We start from the raw sequence: 17,501 nt of genomic DNA on the forward strand, positions 1-17,501 counted from the left end.
AATAATTATTATAGGTATTATATGCAATATATTATATACAATTATTATTATAAATATTTTATGCAATAATTATTATATAATTATTATTTTTTAAAACCTTGTTTAAATATTTAATCTGACATCTGTTTTTACATTTTGTGTTTCGGTTTTTAGGTCAATTTGTAACTTAAAACAAAAGAAATACACACAGCAAACACACAGAGACACACACACAAAGTGAATTCTTTGTGTACTCTTACAGTTTTATTCCCCTTAATTAAGCTAACCTGTTATTCAATCATTCCATTAAGATTTCGGAAGGATATTCTGGACTGTAGTTATCCTTTCTGTGCAGCAAATCCCACGTATTTTGGCACTTATTATTTTGGGGTTACTTATTAGACCACACTATAACCTCAATCTACAGCTCATGTTTTTGAGTGTGTGGTTAACTGACTCCCCACTGCTTCATTAATTATAAATTATGTTCTATACTAATTTACAATCTAATTGAAGATTAAACCTGACTAGTTAGCTCTTCCTCTCTGTGTTCTTTACCCATCTGTTCAGCTTTCTCATACTTTGTTTTTACATCTTCCATAGTACCAAACACCACATAGACCTTAATTATCAATTTCACAGTAGGTTGTATGGTTGGAGTACATTTTACTACCTCTCTAGTTCTCGAGAGATATTAAGATGGTCCCATTGAAGTTCTCCCAAGTAAATTTGTGATTTGAAACCATCCTTTTCATACTACAGCCATTCTTCAGAAAAAACAAAAACAAAAAACTAATGTTGTAGGTCTAATTTGGGAGTATACATCCTCTATTCTTGAAAGGCACGTTTTCCATGCGGAATAAGTAGGATAAGAACACATTAATATCTCAGTGAACAAGTAGATATCAGTTAAACAAAAAAGTCAATATGTAATATACTGGCAGGTCCAATTCCTCAAGTGAGATTGCTCAGAAATTAAAATGGAAGTCTGTGTGTGCACACTAGTTACCTGATAGCTCCTAGGTTGTAGATACACTACATGTGCTTAGAGATGCTGAAGTGGAAGCAAAGTTTTGCCACGTGCTCTTTCCAGGGCTTGTATCTTCTTTCCAAGATCTACCAAATTTAAGTGTCTCTCCCATTCCCTATATATTTTTTTCTCTTACTTGGGAATACTTTATTTTCTTGGTAATGCAGTTTAAATGTTTGTAACTTTCTCAAATTTCCTGTGTGTTTCTATAACCATTTTCCTGGTATGTGATACTTTTTGGCTTCTCCTGATGTTGGTAATGTTGAAACATGAAAGTTAAGAATCAATTTGTATCTATTTTTAAAAACTTTGTTCTTTTTTTTTCTGTGCTATATCCTACTTGAAGTAATTCATTCATAACGCCTCCATGACTGAATAGAAGAATAGCTACACAGTAGTTGGAGATTTTTGAGAACAAAATCACAGTGATTGATCCTTCAAAATATCATCCAACCACAGCAATTATTAAGTACCAGGAAATGTGTGTGTGTGTGTGTGTGTGTGTGTGTGTGTGTGTGTGTGTGTGTGTGTGTGCGTGCGCGCGCCTGGGAAACATAGGTTTCAAAAACACACGTAAAACCTGCCTTTACATGGTTCATATTTTAGTAGAATTTGGATTATTACATAACTTGACATACTTTATCAGCTTTTACTAAACTAATCTTTATTGACTAAATTGTTAATGTGTGAGGGAACTAAAAGTACTGCCCCTACAAAGTTCAAAATATAGGATGGGAAAGACAACACTCTGTTATCAGAAAATCAGGTAAGAGCTATAAAAGAGGTATAGCAGGATGCAGAAAGAGCAACAATTAAGTCTGCCAAGGAAGATGACCCAGAAAAGCTTCATCAGAAGAGGCGACATTAAGATGCACTTTTCAGAATATGTATGTTTTATTTCTGGAGTAAGAATTACAGAATGTAGTTCTACATGTGAGGAAAGGCATATTGTCATAGGACAAAATGGCCCATATAAAGACACAGAGACCATTATGGTAGATGGAAATGAATTATGCACCTGCTTCTGCATGCAACTCTCCTGACAGCTCCTTTAATATAGTCCCATCTACACTTAGACTTCCCCAAATTTGCAACAATGATTTCCTATATACCTATGATAGATTTCTTTTAAAAACACTGTTTTAAGCAAATTCCTCCTTTAAATATTGTTTTTAATTAATAGCCTCAGAATTTGTAAAGCTCAAGCAAGAAAACAATTTTTAGGGTCTTCTAATGTACGTAATTTGGTGAGCAATTCCAAATATCCACATTGTGGGGATGTTTTCCATTTGTTCATATTTTCTCAATTCTAGAGGAACTTGCATTTTCGTATGTAAGACAGACACATTAAAATTGTCTATACTAAAAGAGTTTTTCTTCAGTTAGAGAAAGTGGTGAAAGACATCGTAAGAAAAAGAAGCAGATCAGCATTGCAGAGATTGAAACTGCTTAGCTATTTGAAGACTGTCAACTAATCCCATGTTATGGGAGTATGGAGTGGGTGTGAGAAGTAGTTAGACATCTGGAAAGAAAAACTGAGAGCAGATTGTAAAGGGAAATTTTTGGAACACTATTACACTTATTCTATAACAACAATCTGAGTGAATTAAAATTTTAAGAATTTAGAGTCCTGATCAGGACAACTGTCTGGAAATATGCATTTGAAGCAGAGATTAAATAAATATTTGAATTTTTAAGTTCACCCAAGTTCCAAGGTAACAACCTTGGGGTAGAAGTACTGAAGAAATATAGGGATCTTTCTGATCAATAGTCATAGATAATAGTCTTAAAAATTTTGGAAGAGATAAAAGCTTAGTAATAGAATAGAAGCAAAGTTATAAAGAAATGTAAGTAAAATAAGTGACACTATAAACTTATAAAAGTTCATTTTATGTGTATTTCATGAAATTAGAATATTTATATTTAAAAGTTAAAAGTTTCAATTTAAATAAAGTACATTCAAAGAAAAAAAATAGTTTAGAATAGAATAAATGTAGAATTATTATATAATTCTATTTCTTGCTCAAGTAAAAAGAAAAATTCAAGACAAGAAGCAGTTCCTCAGTTCATTAAGAATGAGCAATTAGGAATAATGGGAAGAAACTGAGGAGAGTGCAGTTCAGGTGAACTAAGAAGACAACAGTTTGTTGGTGAGAACCACTAGATTGGAGTCTGAATTCCTTACAGAAAGAGAAGAAAAGAAACTTCCTCCCACGAGGAGTGACTAGACATTACACGCAAGGGCTTATTAGAAACAGCTTTTCTCTACTAGCAAGGAAATGGATTCAATGCTCTGATTCCTCCACTTATTTCCTTACATTCAATGAACCTAGACCCATAAGGTCTGATTCACCATTTGACAAAAGATTCAAAGAACTGAAAGAATTCTCAAACCTCCCATACTCAATGATGATTACATTTCCCCTCGATTCACTCTTTGCTATATCATAAAATTATTTAAATATGTATTTAATTATTCTCTGAAGAGAATACTTAGATACATAGTCTGCAGAAAAAAATATTATAAGACGAGTTGAAAATATGTGCAGTGTAAGTTCAGAAGTTTACCTGTTTAGGTTCTACATATTGTTATATACTGAGTCTTATAAATTCTAGAATACTATTGATAAATTAAAACAAAAAGAAGACATTTTAGAAAAGACACTTTATTTTGCTGAATGCTATTATGTCTCTTTGCAGTGGTTAGAATAAAAGCCATCTCTAGTGTGTAAGTTGAGCAGCCCTGAGAATAAGCCTACATATGGTATGAAAAAAAGCAAAAAGATGCAAAGAAATAAGACTTCTTTTTAAGTGAGACAATTATATACTTTTTACTAAATCATCTGCTGGAGAGTTTTCTCTTAGTTGAAATCTAAGACAACTTAACCAATAAATTGTTTTATTATTTCCAAGCAACAACTGTGTAACTATAGACAACGTGATCTTGCTTTTTTCAGAATTTAAAATTACTAATTTTTCAAAAATCCACTTAAAAATGCCAAAAGACACAGTAGGCTTATCACATACAGATAAAAATCCATCTCATGAAATTTTTATAATATCTTAGAGTTAAAATTATAGTAATTTGAGAAATTACTATGGGCTCATATTAAGCTGATTTTCTTTTTCAAACCACGGTTGGTAACTCCCTGGAAAAATGCTTTAAAGTTCTGAAAGTTCTCTGTAAGGATGTTATATGAGACAATGCATTCATTTATCTGACAATATATAAAACAATAGCATGTTCTTATCACATCATATTAAATACTTTATAATATAATACAAGCATGAAATGCCAGTGATTTTTGTTAGTTTCATTTTGTTTCTGTTCTGTTTTGCTGCTGTTTTTGTTTAGGGTTAAGAAAAAATTAAGGTTAGGTAGTTTTATTTTGGTTGTATCAAACTAATTAGGATATATGGACTGAAGTGAAAACATATTTAAAATTCTAGGTTTAAATTATTTGGGGGCAGAAGTACAGAACTTCCTAAAAGGAGAAATTGAGTGTCATAATTATCATATTTAAGGATGATGACATTGAGGTTTCGTTGCAAAGATTTTAACTAAATTCAGAAGAAAACTAAAGTAGTTGTCCTAGGTAAGTGACAAAAATAGTCAGGAAAGATTGGAGTGAGCAGTGGTAGGAAAATGAAACAATGTAAACTTTCCTCAGTAGTCATCATATAGGAATGGCATTCCCTTAGTGTGTTCAGGCTTCTATAACAAAATGAAATAAACTGGGTAGCTTATAAACAACAAGAATTCATTTCTTATTGTTTTGGAGGCTGGGAAATCCAAGATCAAAGCGCCAGCAGATCCACTGTCTTGTGAGGGCTCACTTACTTGTTCATAGAAGGCTGTCCTTTTGCCGTGAAACGTCACATGACGGAAGCAGGGAGGGGCTTTCTGGTGTCTCTTTTATAAGGGCACTAATCTCATTCATGAGGGTTGAACCTAATCACCTCCTGAAGGCCCCACCTCCTAATATCATCACCTTGAAGAGTAGGTTTCAATATACAGATTTGGAGGGGATATAAATATTGTCTATAGCAGCATGGAAGAAAAATCATGAGAAAGGTAGAGGCTGCAAAATGGTATAAGATATTGAATATGTCAGATATATCTTTACTATGCTTTGTTGCAAGTAACAAAAAAACAACATGAACTTGTTTAAGTTACAAAGGAGATTTGTTGGCTCACATAACTACATGGGACATGGTTATTGCCAAATACAAGTGGGGTTTGGTGCTAGGGTTCAAACAACATAATTATGATGCTTTAACTCAACTTTCTTTTATATTTTATAGTGTTGGCTTATTTGGGGATTATATATAGCAACCGCTCAGTAGCCCCAGGCCAGTATCATCCTTATTTATCAGAGCACATTAGAAAGAGAAGTTTTTTCAAATAACTCCTAAATAACACCTAGGGTTCACATGCTTGTATTAACCTGAGACAAATCCTCTTCCTTAGAGTAACCACCATAGCCCAGAAGACAGAACCATGCTAATTGGCTAACTGCCATGTGAGCCATCCTCAAAACCGGGGTGGCGCCAATACCCATTGGCAAACCAGGCATGGAAGCATATACAGAGAAAATTTTCAAAGGAATAAGTAGTATTGACAGATTCTGTAGAAAGAATGACAGAGAATTTTGAAAATCATTTGAATTTACCAACTTGAAATGATACATAACCTTCAGGAAACAGACTCAGTATAGTTGCATGTGAAGAATTCAGAATTATAGTTTGTAAACACAGATGGAGTAGAGTTAGTGGTGAAGCAAGATACATGCACGTTTCAAAAATGCAATGGTAAATGAAAGGGGGAGAATCCAGTTTCTTTGTTTCCTTACATCTATTACACATGACCTTTGGCTTCTTTCATATCTCCAGGCTACCTCCTTTTCCTTCATTCTCTCTCACAGCTTCATGTTTTCTCTAAGTGAGCTAAGTCTAAATGTGTTACATTGGAATGACTCTGCAAACATCCTCTCTACGTTACTCTTTATTCCATTCCTCTGCCACTCAACACTTTATCTCTGATCAGTCCACCTATGTGCCTCATCCTATCCATTTAAAGTGCTGAACATCAATGAAACAGGCCATAATACTGTAAGATTTATTATGACTTGGGAATTAGGAACTTGAGAGGAGTCAACTGCACCTTTTAGAAAAAAATTTGTTTCTTATCAACTCTTCAAAAGTCCTAACTCTTGTCAAACTCTCTATTCCAGCTCTGTAGACTATTTATTTCTATTAATAGATGACTGAACTTTCTATTTCACAGATGAAATTGGGTCTGTCAAGCAGAAACACACCCAATGCCCTCCCTTCTTAGCTTGCTATAGCTGTTGAGTACCTACTCTTCTTCAGGATCTTGGCACAGAAATTTAAAGACCATAGCCTAAAGTAATTTATGTTTGATTAGGAAAGATAGAGAGGTGTGTATGCTATTGTTAGGCATGTACCAAAATGCTTCAGAGTCTCTTTGCTTACCTCTGTTAGTGAGAACATACCTGGCCTAGATTTTAAGGACAAGTTGCAGTTAGACTGGTTATTACCAAGTGATAAGTAATTCTAAATCAGGGACAGCCTGATTAGGTGTCAGAAACAGCAAGTATGACAGAATCATGAGGATGTTGAATATTTGCTTTTAACCAAAGGCAGGATGCAAAGGCATTAGAATAAATAGAAACAAATATCAAGAAAATAAAAACAGATTTTTTTTTTTTAAATTTAGGAAAGCAAAGGAAAGTGCCAAACGATGAAATAAACAATAAATCTTCTCTTTGGATTCATTTACCAGGAAACGTTGATTGATTTACCAATAGGGTACCCTTGGGGCCTTGATGAGGGCCCAGGCCAGATTATGTGCAATGAGGAGAGAATGAGAGATAGGGGCATATTCACAGTCAGAACCATCAATTCTTTCAAGAAGCTTGGTTGATAGAAGAAGAATTAGGTCACAAGTGGTAGCTAGATGGCATTTGCAATGGGATATATTTGCCCACCTCTCTCCTTTAAACCTCTATCTCATGTGCTTCGGGTATTTTGGTCATGTATGTAGGTGACCATGCAGCCCAAATAAGTCAATTAGAATATATTTAAGGGAATCCTTCTAGGATCTAGGTCAGATTAACTTTTCTCTTACAGAATTAGGTACTAAAGAACCATATATTTCTGAATCTTTCAAAATTCATATTTTCTACCATGTAGGAAAAGACTGCAGATGTAATGGAAACACATCCTCAGTGGGGGATGAGACACAGGAATGAAGGATATGTTCTGAACAGCAGAGTTGGAGCACTTGAAATCTAGCAGAACCAAAGTGTACAACACTCTCTAGATTTCAGTTAGTGAGCCAATAAATTTACTTTGTTATTCAGCTAGGAAGCTTGCATTTCTATTATACAAAATTAAAAGAATCTTGATAAAAATAGATATTTACATTCCAAGGAAAAAATATAGATAATTAATAAGAAAATCTTTTCTTCTGTTCAAACCAAACATTCCAGTTTTGCTGAGTCCTTTTTCATTCTACCTTTCCAATGAGTCTGACCCATCAGTGTTTCTTTGTACTCCTTTTAATTTGACTCTGTAATATTCTCTTGAAATATAACATGCATAAAAGGAACCAAACATAAAAGCACAACTCAATAACTGACCGCACTGTGGACACCCATGTAATCTCTTTCTTCCACATAAAAGTACCCACCACACTGATTTTCTCACCAGATATTTTATTTTGCCTGTTTTTTTTTTTTTTTTTTTAAAGATGACCGGTAAGGGGATCTTAACCCTTGACTTGGTGTGGTCAGCACCACGCTCACCCAGTGAGCGAACCGGCCATCCGTATATGGGATCCGAACCTGGGGCCTTGGTGTTATTAGCACCACACTCTCCCGAGTGAGCCACGGGCCGGCCCCTATTTTGCCTGTTTTTGAGCTTTATTTTATAAACAGAATCATAAAAAATGCATTCTTTGTGTCTATGTATTAGTTATTAGTGAATCAGGCATACTGGGATACTTCACTTCCCAGTTTCCATGCATTTGGGATAACTCTGGCCAGTGAATTGCAATCAGAATATCACTTCTGAGCTGAGCCTCTGAATTCACATCATAAAATGTCAGGACTCTCTTTTATCATTGACCTGTGAAGTTTATGTAGAGAACACAAAAAAATAAACTTTTGCTAAACCACTGACTTTTGGAGTTGTTATTGCCATATAACATGATCTTTTATAACAGAAACATCTATATCTTATAATCTGGATAAAACAGTTGTGTTTAATTAGTGTTTGCATGGTATATCTCTTTCTATAATTTTACTTTTAAACTTACCGTATTCTAATATTTTATGTTCCGCCTGTGAGGAACGTTTTAATGGGTTTATTTTTTAAATTCAAAGTGACAAAATTAGGATGGCTAAAATCCAAAAGACTCTGAACGATAAATGCTGGCGAGTTTGCGGAGAAAAAGGAACTCTCATACATTGTTGGTGGGACTGCAAAATGGTGCAGCCTCTATGGAAAATGGTATGGAGGTTCCTCAAACAATTGCAGATAGATCTACCATACGACCCAGCTATCCCACTGTTGGGAATATACCCAGAGGAATGGAAATCATCAAGTCGAAGGTATACCTGTTCCCCAATGTTTATCGCAGCACTCTTTACAATAGCCAAGAGTTGGGACCAGCCCAAATGCCCATCATCAGATCAGTGGATACGGAAAATGTGGTACATCTACACAATGGAATACTACTCAGCTATAAAAACGAATGAAATACTGCCATTTGCAACAACATGGATGGACCTTGAGAGAATTATACTAAGTGAAACAAGTCAGGCACAGAAAGAGAAATACCACATGTTCTCACTTATTGGTGGGAGCTAAAAATTAATATATAAATTCACACACACGCACGCGCACACACACACACACACACACACACACACACACACACACAAAAAAAAAAAAAAACTGGGGGGGGAGAAGATATAACAACCACAATTACTTGAAGTTGATACGACAAGCAAACAGAAAGGACATTGTTGGGGGGTAGGGGGGGAGGGAGAAGGGAGGGAGGTTTTGGTGATGGGGAGCAATAATCAGCCACAATGTATATCAACAAAATAAAATTAAAAAAAAAAAATTAGAATTAGGCCTGTCCATTTCCATAATCTTTGGTAAAAATTAAAGACATTATTATAAATTAATTTTTTTCTATTAATTTAATGGAATTAGTCAGTAGCTTTTATTCTTTTACAACACACAGCTATACATCATACTAAAATAGAAAAAACACGAAATTGCTGTGTTTGATCAAGATGTACTTTTTATTTAAAAGGCCTGGCCAGAAGTAATTTATTTTGAAGAGTTTTTGCTGTTATATTACTGCTGAAGAATAAAAACAGTCAACATGTTTTAAAAAAAAAAAAAGTGACAAAATTGTTTTCCTTTTCTTGGAACAGTCAGTCTATTTCCGCTTAAGAAACTTAACGGTAAAATTAGCTTTGTAAGTACTTTTTACCATGTTATCTTTTTTGTTTGTTTGTTTTTTCTCTTTTTTTTTTGGTCCTTTTTTGTGACCACGCTCAGCCAGTGAGCGAACCCGCCATCCCTATATAGGATCCGAACCCGCGGCAGGAGCGCTGCTGCGCTCTCAGCGCTGCACTCTCCCGAGTGAGCCGTGGGGTTGGCCCTACCATGTTTTCTAATTGTTTTCTTTTACCAAGGTGTTTTTACATTCTCACTTTGTGCATTTCTTTTCAGTTATATTTTATGACTCCATTTTGTGACTCTATTAGCTTGACAATTTACACTTTTAAAATCTAGCCTTCAGTGATTACCTTAGACTCTACAAAACATACCTTTGTTTTATTAAATATTATGATAAGTTGATGAGCTTCCATCTGCAGTCATTTTCTCTTATATTGAGGAAAGCAAGTCTGAGGCTGACAAAATGTTTCAGTTTTCTTTTTACAAAATCTCTTATTTTCTCATTTATTCTTAAGAAATATTTTCAGAGAATATAGTGGTTACATTTTCTGCATATTTTTAAAATATTCTATTGTCTCCCATTCCAGTGTTCCTGTTGAGAGATCAGCTGTTGGCTGAAGAAGTCAATGACTTTTTCTCTCACTGCTTTTAAGATTGTATTTCTTGTTTGACTTTTAGAAATTGCAGTACAATGAGATAGATAGGCTGCGAATTTGTAGAATTTTTTAAATCTATGGGTTGATTTCTTTCAGCAGCCATGGCGAATTCTCAGCAATTAATTCTCTTTAAAAATAGAATCTACTATACTTTCCCTTTAGGCTTCCTCTTGAAGTGCACATACACACAAGCATACCTCCTGCATGCACACTCTACGTCTCTTACATATGTTTCTGTAGCATGCATCATGCTCTTTCATCATGCTTTCTATTTACTCTTTACTGGTATATGTTCCTGCATGCTAATTTTCTCTTCGTTTCTTTTCTACTTTTAAACCCATCCATTGAACTTTTACCTTCAGTTTTTGTATATTTCTGTACTCAAATTTCCTTGCTGTCATTTCTCAACGTTTCCAGATCCTATTAAAAATCTCTACACAGCGTTTTATTTTACTCAGCATACATAGCACTGCCATTTCAAGATTCTTGTTCTAAATTTCACTTTTTGACTCTCTCAATTATATTTCTATTTCCTATTGTTTCTCTTGATTTTTTAAGGAAAGATTTATTAAGATATGATTTACTCACTATCATATTTTCTAGATAAGTGCATAATGAAGAATTTTGACAAATGTATCATATCATGTAACCAACACCAGAACAAAACTTTCCAACAAAAAATTCCCTCAGTTCTCTTTTTGTCAATCCTGCCCTCTACCCTCAAAAACTCATGAGTTTATAGTATATAATTTTGTATATTCTGAAATTTCATATAAATAGAATCAAAAAGTTTCTAGAATTTTGTTTTTGGATTCTTTCACTTGCCATAATAGGTTTGATATTCATGCATGTTGTTGCATGCATCATTAGTATGATTCTTTTTATTGTTGAATACTGAATCCTTGAATGTCTATGCTACAATTGGCATATTCATTCACCAGTTAATGAACAATTGTGTGTTTCTCATTTGAGATATGTACTAGTCTGCCAGGGCTGCCATGACAGAATACCACAGACTGAATTGCTTAAACAAAAAGACATTTATTTTTTCACAGTTCTGGAGGCTGTAAGTCCAAGATCATAGTGCTGGCAGGATTGGTTTTTGGTGAGGCCTCTCTCCATGGCTTATAGATGACCGCCTTCTTGCTGTATTCTCACATGACTTTTTATCTCTGTGCTCACTCCTTGTGTGTCTGTCTCTTGTTCTAAGGACACCAGTTCTATTGAATTAGGACCCCATCCCACAGACCTCATTTAACCTTAATTACCCCTTTAACGACCGCATCTCCAAATTCAGACACATTAGGAGATAGGGTTTCAGTGTATGAAAATACTGTGAGGATACAATTCAATGAATAACAAGCTTTTCTGGATAAAACTGATATTAACTTTTACATGTAAGTATTGATGGACACATCTTTTCATTTCTCTTGAATAAATACCTAGAAGTAGAATTGATGTACCATAAGTGTAGGTTTAAAATCATAAACAACTTTCCCCATGTTTTACAAAGTGGCATGATTATTTCTGTACACTCGTGTGAATGAATGAGAATTTTAGGTGTACCAAAATGCCAATGCTTAGTATGTTTTCTAAATTAATAATTCTAATGGGTATATAGTGGTATATTTTTGTTGTTTTTCTTTGTATTTTCCTAATTATTTATGAGCTTCTTATGTGCCTATTTATATTCCTATATTTTCCTTGGTGAAATGTTCAAATTTATTGCCATATTATCAATTTGTTTGTTAAGTTGTAATCACTCTTAAAGATCTTAATAGAAGTTCATTATAGACAAAATATACTTAAATATTTTCTTCCTCTGTGTTGCCTGCCTTTTCATTTTTAACAGTGCATTGAAGAGCAAAGTATAATAATTAAATTTGATAAATTTCAGTGTAACTTTTCTTTTTTTCCTTCTGGATTTTATGGAAAGTTTAAGAATTTTTGCTTATCGCAAGTTTTGAAAGGGTTTTATTACATTTTTTATTTTTTCAGAAGTTTTGTAGTTCATGGTTTTATGTTTGTGTGTTAGATCTATTTCAAATTCATGTTTGTATGATAGATGGAAAATGTTTATTTTTTTCGTATAAATATCCAATTGTTCCAGTAAGATCTTTGAAAACACTTCTATTTCTCTACTGAAGTACCTTTGCACATTTTTTGAAATCAATTGATCACATATGTGAAGGCCCATTTCTGAAGTTTTTATTGTGTTTCATTTATCATTTATTCATCATTTGCCAATACCACATTGCCTTGATTATTGTAGCTTTAGAGTAAAAGTGAAATATCGTAGAATAAATCCTCTAACATTGTTCATTTTCAAATTAGTTTTGGCTATTCCAGTTTCTTAATTCCATATAAGCTTTAGAATAGCTTGTGAATTTGTACAAATCGACCAGCTAGTATTATAAATGGAGTCGTGTTGAATCTGTAGTTCAATATGGGAAAACTTGAAATCTTGTAATATTTGGGTATTCTGGATTCATGGATTCATGAGCATGGTATATCTTTTTATCTACTTATAATTTTTAAAATTCATCTCAGTGGTGTTTTATAGTTTCCACCCTAAATGTATTGATTCAAACACTCATAATGGAAAAATTTATCTATGTTGATTTTTCCCCAAACAACACTGATTCTAATTATGATTTCTTGGGGAAAAAAAAAAAAAAAAAAAAAACATTGAATCTGATGTAAGAGAGATATTAAACAAAATATTTATTATAATGTTCTGAAAATTTTAAAAATTAAGATATGAAGTTTAGTGTATTTTAGTTGATTGTCTGACAGAAACTAATTTGACCACCTAAAACTCTTCTTTCTCTTATATCTAACGTTATATTGACTCCTCCATGTGCTGTATAACCTCATGTAAGATAGATTGCCTCTCCCCACAAATTTCCCTGAAGAACTAAGGACATCTTTTGATATTCTAATTTTATTAATTCTCTTTTATTTTACAGGCACTATTGTATTGTATTGGCCCAATAAAATTAGTGATTTAGGTGATTATAGACAAAACCCAACAGTATCCATTAAAAACAAACAAAAAAGCTAAGAAATTTAGCCAAAGTTAACTTTATAACTGAGGATAACAACTCACAATTGCAAGTGATTAAGTTTTAGAAATCATGATGTACACCTCAAGATAATATTTTAAAACAATACTATTCTAATGATATGCAAATAATATTATGGATAAAATATTCAGAAAAACCATATATAGTTTTTTAAAAACCTTAGATGAAAGTAAAGATTATATGATTTGGAAAAATATTCTATTATGTAAATGTAGCTCTAGCAACAAGGCAGTGTCAAAGATTTTGTGTAAAATATTTACATAAAATGTGAGAATTGATAAAAATAATGTTGCAAAATTTTGTATATAAATAGTTCTATACTCATAAATTACATAGATAGATATACCTAAATTTTAAAAATAAATTGTCATAGACATTTTTCCTATTAAACTATTTTCCAAAAATTTATATAGTCGATGTGTTCCAAAATATATATTTTTTAACTATATCATTGGAAAAATGATAAATCAACTCTCTTTATTTGGGTTCATCTTTTATTTTGAAACATATATTCGGTATATTTCTTTACTTAGATACAGCATTAATTTAAAACATCTCAGATTGCTCAATAAAGTATAATTATTATAATTCTCACAATAACTAATTTGAATGCTCCAACCCCCCTCCCATCCCCTGGCCTAGTATCTAAATTTGGCAAAGGGAAAAGATAGAAAAATATGGCTATCTGATTGGAAATATCTAAACTGAAGTCATCAAGAGCTGTTCCTGTTCTAGAAAAGAGGTGATGATATATTAACAAACTGATTTCAAATTATTTTAAATTATAGTGGAAAAGTAATATATTGGTCTTTCAATCATAGTCTCATCTTTGATAATAGAAGTTCCTTCTCCCTATAGCTTATATGAGAGATCCTTTATGGAGTGCTGTCTATCAAGTCTGTGATTTTTAAACAAATGCCAAAATGAAACAGAAATGAATGCTTTTCTATAAGAAAACCATTTTTGGAGCAAATATTCTCAAAGCTGTAGCTATATTTGTTGCATTTTGGGTCTCATTATGGAATTTATGACTTCTCGCTTCAGGAGGTCAAATTCCCTCTAACACATCAAAATTAATCAGATGTACATGTTTGATTAGTTCCACTTCCATAGCTGCAGGCCATGTACCTCACCACTGCATAGCCATGAAAATTCAGGTATCATACAGTTTGTCCTTTAATTTGTGCTGTGACCTCACTTTTGCCTTTTGTGGAGTCTAAAATAGCAACGACTCCTGCCTGAAGCCTCTAAAATAGCAACACATTCCTTCACAGTGTGTGTGGTATTATTCCATTAGAGATCATTTTTAATATGACTCATTTTTTCAATGTGTAATTGCTCTGCTACCTTTAAAAGACTTGCTTTAAATGCAATGAATTATATTTATAAACAAGAAATTGCAAAAACAGTACATTTTAAAATATATTTTTGCTCTTTTTTGAAACGCTGATTTGATGTGACAATCTATGACATCAATGTCTCTTATTTTGATATGTTGGGAATGCTTCCATTGTGAGAAGTTCATAATTATAGCGCACATGCATGTGACATAACATCTCTATTTTCCTGGAGCTGTAATTTTGCTGTTCACTTTTTATCAGGTTTTCTTTCTGTTTATTTACGTGTTCCCTGTCCTTTGTTACAAACTGTTACTGCTTGGTTTCTTCTCTATGTTAGTGCTCTCGTTTTTATGATGGGAAAGATGTCATCCACTTAGTGTTAGTGTTCTAATGGGCTTTGTGAATTGTTTTTAATACATGATAATGGACAACCTCTGGGACAATGTTAAAATATATCCTTTTTTGTGTCTTCATTCCCAGACAGCAAACTTTCACTTTTTTCAATATCACAATTTTGGTTTTGTTGATCCATAACCAAAAATCCTCAGCATTATACAGATGTCCTATAATGATAGATAAACAAATTATTAGTTTTAATACCAATCACATATTCTATGACTCCTTTTTATTATTTGTTTATTTATTTATTTTATTATCATTTATTAACATATAGTATAGTTGATTTTTGTTTCCCTTTATCAATTCCTCCTCTTCCTCCCTCCCTTTCCCCTCTCCCCCCATCAACATCATGTGTGTTCACATGTCTTAACAAAATCAGAGTTATTGTGATCGTTGTGTCTTCTTCCCCACTCATTTGTTTACTTATTTATTTTATTAGCTACCACAAATAAGTGAGAACATTCAGTATTTATCTTTCTGTGCCTGACTTATTTCACTTAATATAATTTTCTCTAAGTCCATCCATGTTGCTGCAAAGGGTAGTATTTCTTTTTTTTTTTTTAATAGAAGAGTAGTATTCCATTGTGTAGATAAACCACATTTTCTTTATCCACTCCTCCAATGATGGGCATTTAGGCTGGTCCCAACTCTTGGCTATTGTAAATAATGCTGCAATAAACAGGGGACTGCAGGTATCTCTTCAACATGATGATTTCCATTCCTCTGGGTATATACCCAGCAGTAGAATAGCTGAGTCATATGGTAGATCTATCTGTAGTTGTTTGAGGAATCTCCATACAATTTTCCATTAAGGCTACACCATTTTGCAGTCCCACCAACAGTATAGGAGGGTTCCTTTTATTTCACATTCTCACTAGCGTTTGTCATTCTTGGTCTTTTGGATATTAGCATTTTAACTGGAGTGACATGGTATCTCAAAGAGGTTTTGATTTGCAATTCCTGAAGGCTGAGTGATGTTGAGAATTTTTTCATGTGTTTGTTGGCCATTCTTATATCTTCCTTTGAGAAATGCCTATTCAGCTCCTTTGCCTATTTTTTGATTGGGTTACTTGATTTTTTGCTGTTAAGTTGAGTTCCTTGTATATTCTAGTTGTTAATCGTTTGTCTGATGTATATTTTGCAAATATTTTCCCCCACTCTATTGGATGGCTTCTTGTTCTGTTAATTGTTTCTTTTGCTATGCAGAAGCTATTTAGTTTGATAAATCCCATTTGTTTATTTTTCCTTTGGTTGTCTGTGTTTCTGGGGTCATATTCATAAAGTACCCAATACTACTTCCTGGAGTGTTTCCCTTGTTTTCTTTAAGGAATTTTATTGTTTCAGGATGTATATTTAATTCTTTAATCCAATTTGAGTTGATTTTGCTATATGGTGAGAGGTATGGGTCTAGTTTCATTCTCCTACATATGGATGCCCAATTTTCCTAGCACCATTTACTGAAGAGGCAGTCTCTTCCCCAGTATGTGGTCTTGAAGTCTTTGTCAAAGATCAGATAACCATAGGTGTATGGGTTGATTTCTCAATTCTGTATTCAATTCCATTGGTCTGTGTGTCTGTGTTTATTCCAGTACCATGCAGTTTTGGTTACTATTGCTTTGTAATATACTTTAACATCAGATATTGTTATGCCTCTGGCTTTATATTTTTTGCTCAGGATTGCTTTGGCTATTAGTGGTCTTTTGTTCTTCCATATGAACAATAGGATTTTTTTTTCCAATTCTGAGAAAAATGTCATTGGAATTTTGATTTGGATTGCATTGAATCTATAGATCACTTTGAGTAGTATGTACATTTTCACAATGTTAATTCTTCCAATCTGAGAGCATAGGATATCTTTGCATTTTCTTGTGTCTTCTTTAATTTCTCTCAACACTGGTTTGTATTTCTCATCCTAGAGTTTTGTCACATCCTTGGTTAACTTTATTCCTAGGTATTTTATTTTTTGGTGGCTATTGTAAATGGGCTAGCTTTCTTGATTTCTTTTTCTGCCAGTTTATTGTTAGAATGTACAAATGCTACTGATTTTTGTGTGTTGATTTTGTATCCTGCAACTTTGCTAAAATCATTTATTAACTTTAAGAGTGTTTTTGTAGTCTTTAGACTGTTCTATACATAGTATCAGGTCATCTGCAAACAGGGACAGTCTGACCTCATCTTTTCCAATCTGGATGCCCTTTATTTCCTTCTCTTGCCTGATTGTTCTAGCTAGTACTTTGAACACTATGTTGAATAGGAGTGGTGAGAGTGCATGTCCTTATCTTGTTCCTGTTCTTAAGGGAAAGGCTTTCAATTTTTCTTCATTCAGGATGATATTGGCAATTGGTTTGTCATATGTAGTTTTAATTGTGTTGAGATACTTGCCTTCTATACCCAACTTATAGAATTTTTATCATGAATGAATGTTGAATTTTGTCAAGTGATTTTTCAGTGTCTAAAGAGATGATCATATGGTTTTTGTCTTTGATTTTATTGATGTGGTATGTCACAT

This window comes from Cynocephalus volans, chromosome 2 (genome assembly GCF_027409185.1).
Source record: "Cynocephalus volans isolate mCynVol1 chromosome 2, mCynVol1.pri, whole genome shotgun sequence".
In the NCBI taxonomy this organism is placed as follows: domain Eukaryota; kingdom Metazoa; phylum Chordata; class Mammalia; order Dermoptera; family Cynocephalidae; genus Cynocephalus; species Cynocephalus volans.